Here is a 12919-nt window from a genome sequence, read left to right as displayed (position 1 = left end):
TCGACTTAAAATTTTATTCTGAAAAGTCAACAAAAGTCAACACGGGACCCGCCTCTCGGAACCCGACATAATTTTCATGAAATCTGAACACCCATTCCGATACGAGTTCAATCATACCAATTTTATCGAATTCCAATAGCAAATCGACCTCCAAATCTTAAATTTAAACTAAGAAGGTTTTCTAAATTTTTCAACCAAATTCACTAATTTAGTGATAAAAACAACAATATATGCATGTAATTTAATCAAAATTAATTTAGGAATTCTTACCCTAATGTTTTCCTAGATAAACTCTCAAACAATTGCCTCACCCGAGCATCCTTGGTCCAAAAATGGAAGAATGACATGAATTTGGACTTTATTCTGCTGCCCAGGGGTTTGTTCTTCGCGTTCGCGAGACTCCTCTCGTGTTCGCGATGAACAAATTCTTCAAAAGTCATTTTCAAACTCTTCTCAGACAGCCTTTAGTATAATGGTCAAAACGTTTTGAACAAAACTCCAAATGATGAATGGTTTAACTTTCTAAAAATTAACTCCAAGGGCTATAACTTTCATTTGTTGCTCATCTATCAATTCCTTATATATTATGAGATATAAGCTTCCAAAGTCAGCCCTGTGCAACAGAGATTTCCAAACTCTTCCCGGACAGCCTATAGTATATTAACCCTAACTTTTAGTACACAACTCCAAATTATAAATGGTTTACATTTCTGAAAACTAGACACAAAGGTCTACAACTTTCATTTTTAAATTATCTCCAAATTCTTTATAGATTGCGAGATATGAGCCTCTAAAGTCAGACGACGAACAACAAAATTTCCTTCTTCGCGAACGCGAGAACCTCTTCGCGAACGCGGAGAACAAATTCCTAACAGCAAAATCCTTCTTCACGAACGCGAGAGGCTCCTCGCGAACGCGAATAGCAACACCAGAACCAGCAACCAGCAGAATCAAAACACCCAAACTTGATCCGGAACCACCCCGAATCAAACCCGAGGCCCCTGGGACCCCGTCCAATCGTACCAACCAGTTCCAATACATAACACGAACCTGCTCGAGGCCTCAAATCACATCAAACAACATCAAAGCCACGAATCATACCCCAATTTAAGCCTAATGAACTTTGAAATTTTAAATTCTATATATTGTGCCGAAACACATCAAATCAATCTGGAATGACTTCAAATTTTGCACACAAGTCATAATTGACATAACGAAGCTATTCCAATATCCAGAATTGAATTTTGGCCCCGATATCAAAAAGTCAACCTCCCGGTCAAACTTCCCAAAAATTCATCTTTCGCCATTTCAAGCCAAATTCCTCTACGGACCTCCAAATAATTTTTCGGACACGCTCCTAAGTCCATAATCACTATACGGAGTTATTGACATCATCAAAATTCTATTCCAGCGTCGTCTTCATACAGTTCCGACTACGGTAAAAATTCTAAGACTTAAGCTTCCGTTTTGGGGACCAAGTGTCCCAAATTATCCGGTAACTGAACTCAACCACGCACGCAAGTCAATACACATAATAAGAAGCTGCTCAGGGCCTTATGCCGCCAGGCGGGGCTTAAATTCTTCAAACGACAAGTCGGGTCGTTACAACAAGTCTATCCCTAAAAGAACCCAACCCCGTAGTCCTAGCGCTTCTTGTTCTTTATATCTCTCTCTCTCTCTCTATATATATATATATATATATATATATATATATATATATATATATATATATATATATATATATATATACACACACACACACACACACACACTTCATTGTAATACTTTAACTATATATATAGCTTGTTATAGTATATGTTTGTGTGTGTGTGTATATATATATATAACACGCTTCGTTGTACTACTTTAACTATATATATAGCATGTTATATATAATATATGTTAGTGTATTCATTATTTCTATTACAAAAGTGTTAACGAATTATATTTATATTATTTAGATAGTAAATATAAAAGTAATTCAAAAGTTTGACCAATGTTGACGTAATAACCGACCAACTTTGGTCGGTAATTTTAAATATAAATTCTTAAATATTTTAAAATATTTTAAATAATAAAATAATTATTAAAATTTAAAAAATTGGGTCCAGATTACCGACCAACGTTGGTCGGTAATCCAAAATTTTCTTGTTAAACCAGCTGGGTCAATTCGTTGACCAATTTACCGATCAACGTTGGTCGGTATTTAGTTTTAAAAAAATATAATTTTTTTTTTCAGTTTTCGTGCAAGCTGGACGGTTTTTGATCGCTTTTTTTGACCGACCAACGTTGGTCGGAAATATTTAATCGGTTTTTAGCGAATTTTTAATAGTGCTTGACAGGGATAATTACGATGACGAAGAAGAACAGTCAGCGGAAGTGATACGGAGAAGAAGTAAGCTGTTTTAATGTATACTATCAAACTTTATGCATGTACGTTTGTCCATTGGATGTGCCATTGCAATTTTAATTTCTGTGATAATGTTTCTTGTTAACTTAATCAATACTCTATCTTCCAATTTACCTGGCATTTTTTACTTTTCTAGATATAAACAATGTGAATTTTGACCAATTTTTTAAAATATATTTTTTCATCAACAAGAATTATATTACTTTCCGAATAGTTTTTGAATATCTAAATTTTAATTTTAAAATATTGAGTTAATCTAACGTTGAAAATTAGTCACATTGACTTTGGAAGCGTAACGTGCCACATAAATATGGTGCTCCCTGCTTAAACTGTCATTCTTGGCTTCATGCATGAAATTTTAAGTTAACTTTCTCACACAGTGCCTCCTGTACTTCTCCGGCAATTAAAAAATTCTTATAATTTAATCCATAACTATTATCGCATTGAACCAACAAATGCTGTATTTTTGAGTTACCTCCCGATTATTAGAAGTTTCTCTTAGATGATTTAGTTTGACTTGGTACAAAGTTTAAGGAAAAAAAGAAGACTTTTGAAACACGTGGTAAGGGCTAAAAGCTTTGTAGGGCCGTAACATTTGTGTGATTATAAAAACTTCTCATTAAGTGTAAAGTGGGTAAAATAAAAAGTTTAAAGTCAAATTGTTTCCAAATATATAAATGTGTCATTCTTTTTGGAACGGACTAATAAACAAAGTGGGTCATTTAAATTGAAACGAAAGGAGTAGTTAAATCACCGCCTTTCGTCCGAGTTAGTCTACTAGAACCATCGTTTCACTCTATTTCGACTTTCACCACCACAAATGGCCCTATACCACAAATGGCCCTATAAATGTAGCTGTCATCGTAATTCTCTCTGCCACTAATAATGGAAGTATCTATATGGATTTGAGACCGAAGATAACTATCAATACAACTACTAATGTGAATATCATGCATGTAAGAATCCAGTAGGGATCTTCGCCCCCAAATCCATTAATCAGATAATTCGAGTTTCGATAACTATAAAAAGAACTTCTAGTTCATCAAACTAGTTATGTTTTTCAAATAAGTAAAATATCAAGCGAGGTTTTCTGCTGTAGTTATTCATCTGGTGTCAACCTGTATTAAGGGAAGGGTATTCATGTGACAGTATATTTTGTTTCTGTGTAAATCATGTTCTCGTGCATAGCTACATCTAGCAGATGCTTTATGAGTCATGTGTTCTCACATACCAAAATATTTTAGTCTTGGCTATCCTGGTTGATCTGACGATGGTTTACACCCTATTAGGTCTAGTAAGAAGAATGTAACTGGCAAAAAGAGTGGTGGTGGATTTATCAAAATATGTAGCCTTTCTCCACAACTTCAGAAGTTTACTGGGGAAGCAGAATTAGCAAGGACAGAGGTTCACAAATTCCTGATGCTTCTCTCTCTTTTTCTCTTTTGAAAACCCGCTCGCCATTGGTATTATCATGCACAACTGAAGCCTTTCATTTGTTTAACAAAGGTAGTGAAGAAAATGTGGAATTACATTCGAGAAAATAGTTTGCAAGACCCAGCAAATAGATGGAATATAAACTGTGATGACACACTCCGCGAGCTTTTTGGTGTGGATAAAATGGACATATTCCAAATGAACAAAGCCCTAGCTGAACATATCTGGCCTTTGGATTCTGATGGCGGTAATGTTAACTCTTCTCTTCTTAGGCCTTAAAAATTAATATCCGCTTAAGTGCTGACTTCTTGACGTTATTTATAAATCATGTATTTCTATACTTGTCCAGTATACTTAACTACAGATTTTTTTATCCACAGCAAAAGCTTTTGGGCCTGCAAATTCTGCAGCAAAGGAGAAGCGACGGAAGTAGGATGATGATGAAGGTAATAACTCTGCCTGAAGTATACTTGGATAATGTTATGTCTGTTGCAGCTGTCAAACTTGCTTCTGCTTATTGTCTCGCCAAAATGCTAATAACTTGCTTAATCTCTTAGATATCCATGGTAGTACTGTTTGTTCTTGCAGCTTTATTGTGTTTGTGCTCCACGGTGCGCTATTCACATTTCATATTGTAAAGGGTTGTTACCTGTCTGATCTTGTGTTCCTAAAAGTTTTTGTCAAATCAGATAATTATTTGTCAACAGCTTTAACAACATTACTTAAACCTGCTTTCTCTCATTATAGATTCAGATGAACTAAAGAGAAAGGAAAAGCGGCACAATTCAGTAATTCTTGCTCCTATCCAGCTTTCGAATGCTTTGGTGAAGTTTCTCGATACAGGAGAGACTGAATTGCCACGGTCCAACATTGTTATGAGAATTTGGAAATACATTAAGCAAAATAACTTGCAGGTAATAGTCATCAATTCTTGATATTGGTTCTGTTCTATCTCCTTTGGAGCAACCCCATTCTCTCTCTCTCTCTCTCTCTCTCTCTCTCTCTCTCTCTATGTGAGTTCTGAATTTTGAAAACTAGCCTAAAGGACGATATAGTGTGTCTATAATTGACAATCTTATATTTCTTGCTTTTGAAAGATTGCTTGTAAGCTTGGCATTCTCGTTACCTGTCTGATCTTTCTGGTCTGAGCAGTATTTCATTCTGTTGGGCAATGCATTAATTCTTGATTCCTGCTTGGTTTAGGCAGGTAATTTCTTAGAGGTTCTTTAAGGTTTTCACTAGCTATATATTGCTACACATAGACTTCTACAGTACATAGTGTGGCTTCGAGTTACATGAAGCCAATATATAAATGTCCACTATTTTGTCAAAGGTTCTTAACTGTGGAACAATCAGTCCATCCAAGAAAGTTTTCGAAGAAACCATTCTCATAATTAAATTCCAAAATTCTGATGAAGACTTTTCAGAAGTTATATTTTTAAATATACTCGAGGAGAAGTGTATTTGTTAATTTACATCCCGGGGGGATGTTTTTATCTTTTCCTGTAATTATCCGACTTTTCAAAAAGCCTTTTGCTTTATGATTTCTGTCTAATTTTGGTTACTTATGCTCGTCCTTCCTAACCAACAAGGGAAATAGCCTTAACTCTATGCTTCAGCTCCTGCTACCTTCCCTCTTATTAGTCCAACCAAACATAGGTTCCTGCAAAAAGATTTATATATATCCATCTTTTATCATAAGAAGGAAGGTAGCAGGAGCTAAAGTACTGAGTAAGGGTTACTTCCCTTTGTTCATAAAAAAGATCCATCTTTTAGGAAGAGCAGGTTTGAAAAGCGCAAAAGTTTAAACAATGAAATGCGACATGCTTGCTTCCACTCACCCGCATTATTTGCTTTTTATCATCCTCCTAGTTATGACCTCGTTATCCTTCTGAAAAGCAGTTAAAATTACTGGAAAAATCCATTTTTCGTTGTAGTCATGCCAATAATTGCTTAAATACTTTGTTTATGCTTGGCTTACGTTAGCTGTTCATTCTATGAGAAACTTTGTTGGTCAGCTGGAGTATCAGGTACATGACCATACTATTTTTCCCGTGTTGTTTCCCTGGACAGGATGATAGCTACACAGCAGGTTAAATGATGAAACAATTATCATTTTCTTGCATCCTAGTATAGTTGAAAGAAGCACAAGCTCAAATCCTCCTCCTAGGCCGGACCCTTCAACTAGATCATTTCAGTGAGTATTCAAGTGCATCACTTTCCGGTAGGAGTGGCAAACGGGCGGGTCGGGTCGAAAGCGGGTAATGAAAAATGGATAAATAATCCGACCCAACTCATATTTAATATGGATAAAAAAACTGGTTAACCAGCACATAATATGGGTAACCATATTATCCATGACTTCTTGAATATGATATCTTTGGGAGAATTCCTAGTCTCTCAAACTTGAGGAACCCCCAATTTGAGGCTTCACAAATGTAAAAGTTAAACTCATTAGTTATCCATGGAATATCCATTTTCTTAATGAATAATATGGTTTTTATCCATATTTGTTCCGATTTTAAAAAGTTCATTATCCAATCTATTTTTTAATAGATAATATGGGAGGTTAACAGTTTTGTTTTAACCATTTTGCCACCACCGCTTCACACCTAGGCCAAGACCTAAGACTAGTCTTTGCTTCTAGAAGTAAGTAAAGACGATCACATACCTGGATATTGGGTCTATGTACAACTGAATGCATATTTGTTTGAGATGGGTCGGGTTTGGGAAGGGGAAATGTTTGGGCTGGGTGGAAAAGTTGAAGAGTGGCCCAACTAATTCCTCCTCTCATTAAATTCCTTTTGTTTTCTCTATTTTTCTCTTCTTCTTTTTTCAAATATATATATATATATATATATATATATATATATATATATATATACACACACACACACACACAAACACACTTCACTGTAATACTTTAACTATATATATAGCTTGTTATAGTATATGTTAGTGTGTATATATATAGCTTGTTAAAGTTTGACCATGTTTGACCTATTAATTTAACTCGTTTACTTAATACTAATAACTTCTTTTGTTTATTTAATTTGTGATCCATATATATGTGTGTGTGTGTGTGTGTGTGTGTCAAAGATGTTTAGTATTAATTCTTCTATTTTTCATTCATTCATCACTAATAATGCATTACATAGATTAATCGATATTGGTCGAGACGTTTTGTTTTTACTATTAGTCGATATAGGTCAAACGTTTTGTTTTTAGTATTCATCGATGCATCTAAGTAAGTTATAAGTCGATGAATCAATTTACATATAGATATATTTGATGATAAATTATATATACTAATTAGGATCTTCACAAGTGTCACGACCCAAAATCCCACCACAGGCGTCGTGATGACACCTATTCTCTAAGACTAGGTAAGCCGATTTCAATTACATTTTTGGAGCCATTTTTTTTAATTAAATAAGTAATCAAAACTAACAACGGAACAAATATGAATGTACAATCTCCCAAGACTGGTAGTACTGAGTTACGAACTCTAACTGAATACATGGAATGATCACGAGGACCAAATATACAATACTGTTTGATTAAAATTAACAGTACAATGAAATGAAAAGACTCCAAGGGATTGCGACGACCAAGCAGCTCTACTTTGAATTCTTACGATCCGCTTTAACTCTTCTCAAGTCTGATGTCTCCAATACCTGGCTCTGCACAAAAATGTGCAGAAGTGTAGTATGAGTACACCACGGTCGGTACCTAGTAAGTATCAAGACTAACCTCAATGGAGTAGAGACGAGGTACAGTCAAGACACTCACTAGTCTAATAACCTGTGCAATATAATATACAAAATAATAGGAAACAAATAATAATAGGGGCAGGATAAAACAACCAGTGATATGCATAACAGACAACAAGAATACCATTAATATCACTCAATAATTAATAAACACAATTACACCCAATTAAATCAAGTCCTTCAAATAAATGTCTTTCACATATAATTCTTCCAGATAACTCTCTTTCAAATATAATTTTCTCAAATAATTATTTTTCAAATATAATTCTTTCAATAAATCTTTTCAAATATAATTTTCTCAAATAAATATCTTTCAAATACAATTCTTTCATATAATACTTTCTAAGTAAAAATCCTTCCAAATAAATATTTTGAATATAATTCTTTCAATTAAAAAGTCACCATGTGACACCTCATTTCATAATCATAAAAATACGGGTCTCGGCCCTTTTTCATATTTTCACGGCACCTCGTGCCCATAATTAAATCATCATATTTTTCCGGCACCTCGTGCCCTCATTTCATATCACAACTGCACGGACAATTCACGTGCCTATTATCATTATCATTTCTTTACAGCACCTCGTGCCCACATTTCATATCACAACTGCACGGACAATTCACGTGCCAAATATTCTCATTATTTACTCACGGCACCTCGTGCTCACATTTCATTTTATAAACCGCCTGGCAATAGCCACAGGCTCTCAATTTCAACATAAATCAGATTGTTATCAATTTACCAACAACAAGATAAATTGCACAAGGTATAAAAGTAAACACAAGAAAATCACAACATCACATGAAAATTATCAACCCCACATCATCACATATCGTCCCTGACAATAGCCATCCTTATCGCTCCTATTGCCGCCCTTATCACTCATATAGCTACCCTTATCGCTCCGCTCAGACAATACCAATAGCCACCCTTATCGCTCCTATAGCCACCCTTATCGCTCCGCCCAGACAATATTCCAACAAACACAACAGTGAAATGCCACCCTTATAACCACATAATATCAACGGTGAATTGCCACCCTTATCTCCCCAAAATAACAACTCACACAACACAACAATTTACACGAAAAATTATCACAACAACATAACAAAATCAATTCATATCACAATTTGCCCAATGGCCACAACCAAATTCCAAACCTACAACCAAGTCAATTAATTTCACAATAAATAGCAAAAAGCTCCACACAATGTGTACACCCCCCAAAAATAATCAATAGAGATAGAAATTACTCAACATAAAGCAAACTCTTCATTAAATTAAAATTTTTAATAATTATATAAACACCTCTTCTTAAGCTCATTTAATTAATTATTTGCAGAGGGAAAATCCATAATAAAATTAAATTCCAATAATTATCAAACCAACAAATTCATGAAATTACATAAATAATCAAGTAACAATCACATCAAATTGTCATATAACAACAGATTCAACAACAACAAAGATTAAGGCACGACAATTAGATGATTAAATATATACCAATAATTACTCAATTTACCACACAATATGCTCAGGACTTTAACTCAATAAAATTTACACATATAAGACGAGTACGTACTAGTCACCTCACGTACACGACTTTTGACATTTCACAAATGGCACATAAGACTCGATGCCTAAGGGGTAATTCCCCCACTCTAGGTTAAGCAAGACACTTACCTTTTTGAAGTTAGGCCGATATTCCAAAATAGCCTTCTTGCTTGAATTGACCTCTGGACAACTCAAATCTATCCAAATTAATTGTATAGCTTCATTAAAATTCATCAGAAATAATTCCGGATAATAATACGTCGACTTAAAATTTTATTCCAAAAAGTCAACAAAAGTCAACGCGGGGCTCGCCTCTCGGAACCCGACATATTTTTTATGAAATTCGAATACCCATTCCGATACGAGTTCAACCATACCAATTTTATCGAATTCCAACAACAAATCGACCTCCAAATCTTAAATTTAAACCAAGAAGGTTTTCTAAATTTTTCAACCCAATTCACTAATTTAGTGATAAAAACAACAATAGATGCATGTAATTTAACCAAAATCAAATTAGAAATTCTTACCCCAATATTTTCCTTGAAAAACTCTCGAAATATCGCCTCACCCGAGCATCCTTGGTCCAAAAATAAAAGAATGACACGAATTTGGACTTTATTCTGCTCCTCAGGGGTTTGTTCTTCACGTTCGCGAGACTCTCCTCGCGTGCGCGATGAACAAATTCTTCAAAAGTCATTTTCAAACTTTTCTCAGACAGCCTTTAGTATAATGGTCATAACATTTTGTACAAAACTCCAAATGATGAATGGTTTAACTCTCTGAAAATTAGACTTCAAACTTTCATTTGTTGCTCATCTCCCAATTCCTTATATATTACGAGATATAAGCTTCCAAAGTCAGCCCCGTACAACAGAGATTTCTAAACTCTTCCCGGACACCCTATAGTATATCTACCATAACTTTTTGTGCACAACTCCAAATGACAAATGGTTTCTCTTTCTGAAACTTAGACACAAAGGGTTACAACTTTTATTTTTGGATCATCTCCAAATTCCTTATAAATTGCGAGATATGAGCCTCTAAAATCAGACGACGAACAGCAAAATTTCCTTCTTCGCGAACGCGAGAACCTCTTCGCGAACGCGAAGAACAAAGTCCTAACAGCAAAATCCTTTTTCACGAATGTGAAGAACAACACTAGAATCAGCAACCAGCAGCATCAAAACACCCAAACTTGGTCCGAAATCACCCCGAATCAAACCCGAGGCCCCCGGGACCCCGTCCAATCATACCAACCAGTCCCAATACATAACACGAACCTGCTCGAGGCCTCAAATCACATCAAACAACATCAAAGCCACGAATCATACCCCAATTCAAGCCTAATGAACTTTAAAATTTTAAATTCTATATCTTGTGCCGAAACACATCAAATCAATCTGGAATGACTTCAAATTTTGCACACAAGTCATAATTGACATAACGAAGCTATTTCAATTTCCAGATTTATGTGAGGGAAATAGAGAAGGAGAGGGGAAGGTAAGAGAGAAATGGGTGTTCCCCCGTTATTTCAATTCTGATTTCAGAATTACCGACCAAAGTTGGTCGGTAATTTTGGTCGGTACATTAAGTGTTGACCGTTTGACCAAAACCGACCAACTTTGGTCGGTTTCTTTTAAAAAAAAAATTAAATTCTTTTTTTTTTGTATTTTGTTTTCTTAAAATATTATAAACTTTTAAAAAAAATATTATAAACGATAAGCATTTATTTTATTTAACTATACAATTATTATAAATAATTATAAACTATAAGCATAATCTTTATAAATAATTATATTAACTATTTACTTTTAATAAATTATAATAGTATCTGTCTAAGTAAATTTTCTAAGTTATAATTAAGTATGTGAGTAATTTCTCTCACACATGCACATACCCTATATTGTAATTGATGCTAATAACTTCTTTTTTCATTCGTTCATCACTAATAATGCATGACATAGATTAATCGATATATAGGTCGAGACGTTTTGATGAATCATCGATTAATATTCATCGATATATCTAAGTAAGTTATAAGTCGATGAATCAATTTACAAATAGATATATTTGATGATAAAGTATATATACTAATTAGTATCTTCCCAAGTTTATCCCTAAAAGAACCCGGCCTTGTGGTCCTAGCATTTCGTGTTCTTATATATATATATATATATATATATACACACACAAACACACTTCACTGTAATACTTTAACTATATATATATAGCTTGTTATAGTATATGTTAGTGTGTATATATATAGCTTGTTAAAGTTTGACCATGTTTGACCTATTAATTTAACTCGTTTACTTAATACTAATAACTTCTTTCGTTTATTTAATTTGTGATCCATATCTCTCTCTCTCTCTTCTTATATATATACGGCTATACCTCTATATATATATATACACACACACACACACACACTTCATTGTAATACTTTAACTATATATATAGCTTGTTATAGCATATGTTTGTGTGTGTGTGTATATATATATATAACACGCTTCGTTGTACTACTTTAACTACATATATAGCATGTTATATATAGTATATGTTAGTGTATTCATTATTTGTATTACAAAAGTGTTAACGAATTACATTTATATTATTTAGATAGTAAATATAAAAGTAATTCAAAAGTTTGACCAATGTTGACGTAATAACCGACCAACTTTGGTCGGTTATTTTGCAGAAAATAACAATTACCGACCAAAGTTGGTCGGTAAATGCTTCCCCTGCATTAACCGACCAACGTTGGTCGGTAATTTTAAATATAAATTCTTAAATATTATAAAATATTTTAAATAATAAAATAATTGTTAAAATTTTAAAAATTGGGTCAAGATTACCGACCAACGTTGGTCGGTAATCTAAAATTTTCTTGTCTGACCAGCTGGGTCAATTCGTTGACCAATTTACCGGCCAACGTTGGTCAGTATTTAGTTTTAAAAAAATATAATTTTTTTTTTCCAGTTTCTGTCCAAGCTGGACGGTTTTTGGTCGCTTTTTTTGGCCGACCAATATTTGGTCGGTTTTTAGCGGTTTTTTAGTAGTGTTATGTGAGCTAGGGTTCGTTGCCATGTTTGGTTGTGTGATGCCTGTTGCATCATCAGCTTCAATATATGAACTTTTTGTTCTGCTCTGACTGACTCACTGTTTTCGTTCTTAACTTTGAAGGATCCATCTGATAAGAGGAAAATAACATGTGATGAGAAGTTGAAAGAACTGTTTCATGTCGATAGCTTCACGGGATATGTAGTAGCAAAACTACTTGCTCCACATTTTATAAAGGTCAAAGCTCAATGTACTATGAAATTTTTTCATTGAGCTCTAAGCTAGATACTAACTCCTTTGATTATCCTTAATTCGTGTTGCATATGTTTTAAAGTGACTATGAGTACTGTCTGCTCAGGCTTGTACCGTGTCTTGTCATACGAGAGATAAGCTCCTTTTTGTCCAACTATGTCGCTAAGTTAGGACTTATCTTCGGTGAGAAATGTGAATATTAATAAATCTGATTTACATTTCATGTTTATGCTGTTCTAATCCGAATGATATCCAGTTGTAATTGGTTCAAAATATTTTGTGCTTATCTTAGATTATCCTGTATATGATTTGAGAGGGTTACAAAATTTCAGCTAACAAATGTTAAATTTAACTATCGAATGCCACTTTAAACTAGGTGCAACTATTCTATGCCCGTGAACGCAGAATGTAACTGAAGTTTCAGTCTCATGT

General features: G+C 34.2%; 1 pseudogene; it reads left to right on the top strand.

The window, feature by feature from the left end:
* The first annotated feature begins 2353 nt into the window (after positions 1 to 2353).
* Positions 2354 to 12625, top strand: LOC107829721 (uncharacterized; annotated as a pseudogene).
* Positions 12626 to 12919: the final 294 nt, after the last annotated feature.

This window comes from Nicotiana tabacum, chromosome 17 (assembly GCF_000715075.1).
Source record: "Nicotiana tabacum cultivar K326 chromosome 17, ASM71507v2, whole genome shotgun sequence".
In the NCBI taxonomy this organism is placed as follows: domain Eukaryota; kingdom Viridiplantae; phylum Streptophyta; class Magnoliopsida; order Solanales; family Solanaceae; genus Nicotiana; species Nicotiana tabacum.
This window is presented reverse-complemented; position numbering and strand designations above follow the sequence as displayed.